A 2,315-nucleotide genomic window follows, 5' to 3' on the forward strand; every position below is an offset into this window, starting at 1 on the left:
ATGAGGGAGAGGGGAAGGAAAGGAAGGGAAGGGGATGTAAATATGTGCAGTATGTGCACGCACCAACTCCCCTCAGAGAGTGTGTTCACTGTGATTCACAGACATGCACTAATAAAGGAGGAAAAGGAATATACACAGAAAGGAGTTCAACTTTAACCTAAAGACTAGTGCTTTCCTGAGCCTCCTTCTCAGTCTAACCTAAGTTGTTCTAAACCATCATTGGAGTGGCCAAACTGTAGTCATTAATCTCCAGAACCCCAGGACTCAGACTTGAACATTCCACACTCTTCAAAGAGTGCATGCCAATTTGTGGGTCCTAATCTGTAGCCACTTACTTGGAGTCATTATGCAGCGATGAGATCAAGGTGTCAGTGTGCCTTATGATCATCAGATGAGATCACAGAAAGGAAAAGAGATTTGAAGAAGACTCTGTGCTGTTGGTAACTGTTGCAATAATTTCAAAAAAATTCTACCCAAGAGTGATATAATTGTCTTTACAACAAAGTTAATATCAGACATAGCCTTCCAATTTTGTGAACTGATACTTGAGACCATAATTATTGGGGTACCACTTGGTGTCCAATATGTGTACACTGCATAAAGTTCAAGCATACTTTTCTCCTCAAATACTTGTCATTTTATAATTCTTCATAATATTTGATGTTTTTATGGGTAGGATGGATGGCATATTGCCATCTGACCTTCCCAGAAACATTCAAACTTATCTAATGATATGTATTTATATTTCTGAGATTATAGTATTTTCTTGTTTCTTGCTACACTCCTTGCTACCTAAAAATCCCTCAGAGAGACTAGCCAAATCTATTGCCAAAACTAAAACAATTTCTGTTCATAAATACAAGTGGCTTTCTTTGTCCTCGGCACCAAGCAGGACCTGCTCAGGGTGAGACAATAGGGAGGTATGCAAGCTGACAGAGGAATTTGATACCTGACATTTCTTGAGAAGTCCTGGGAAGGTTGCTGTAATCAGTGCATGTATAAAATGTACTCAGCCTCTGCTATGTTGATACCACACCCAACCCCACCTTTTCATTCCAAAGCATTCTTTGTTGTGAATTTGAGGCACTGTCCTTTGAGTAAGGAAAAATGGAAAAACCAGAATCTCTTCTGAGATTCAATACGCTGCATAAAAACTCTTAGCTACGAAGCCCTGTCAATTGCAAAAGACAAGTTATATAGGCCCAAAATATAATGGCAAGGGGCAAAAGTTCCCGTTCCAAAATGTAAGAATAGGGGGATAGAAAAGAATTAGACTAAAGCAAGCCTGAAACACAGCAGGGCAAACAATAATTCTGTAGCTCCCTGTTCAGCATCCGGGGTAACTGATGGTGAGATGTGAATTCCAGATGGCTTGGTCAACCCCAGCGCCTTGCTGGTTGCAGCCCATATGGTCTCTCTCTTGGGCTTGCTCTGCTAACTGCCTGAAACCTTGCTTGCCAGAGGTTCCATATTCCCGGCACCTCCAATTTTCGCGAGTCTCCACTGCACCTTCAGCTTCATTCCCGTGCTTCACACATCACTTGTGCATTCCGATCCTGCCACACATTTTCAGCCATCCTCAGAGGCTACTATTAATTGGGACAGGCCACCTCGACTGAGTAAGAATGGCCTAGCAGGCTAGTAAAGCTCTGGATGTGTCTGTGGATGATGGGCAGCTGCCAGAGACCTTCCAATGCCAGTTCCTTGACAAAGTCAGGACTGGCAGTGGATATCTGCAAAGCAGGGACCACATGGGATGGGTGTGTGGCCTCTCTCTCTCCTCTCTATTAATCATAGCTTTCCAGATATTCATTGTGCTATTGATAAAGATGGTTGGCAACCTGAAGGATCAGAACTGAGAGTAGTTAAGGAATCAGAGCCCAGGATGAAAGACATCCCTCCAGGGTTGAAAGGGGAAGTAAAATCCACCACAGAGATTTGCATCAGTCCCCTACCTCCTGTCTGGCAACGTTTGCCCGCCAGAATGGGACGGGAGTGCTGTATGTGCCTCAGTGCATTGGAAAACAGTAGGCAAATGCCCTGTGTGTGCTGGAGTGGCTCTAGATGGAGCTATTATAAATGTGGGTCCTGCTGTCCAATAGACAAGTGAACAATTCTGTGAAGCATTATACCTAATCAAGAACACCGAGTGATTGATCTTTTTGCCTCCTTTTATGTGCTGTAGAAAAGTTGATTTCCTGCTAGGATTGCTGCCAGTCAGTCAACCATGTCTGAATCTGTAACCAAAATAGAAACCTCACTGTATCTAAGCAAAAACTGTTTAACCTGCCAAGTTTCATTTGTAATTGCAAAAG

Source organism: Chinchilla lanigera, unplaced genomic scaffold (assembly GCF_000276665.1).
Source record: "Chinchilla lanigera isolate Chin_1 unplaced genomic scaffold, ChiLan1.0 scaffold00110, whole genome shotgun sequence".
Taxonomy (NCBI): Eukaryota; Metazoa; Chordata; class Mammalia; order Rodentia; family Chinchillidae; genus Chinchilla; species Chinchilla lanigera.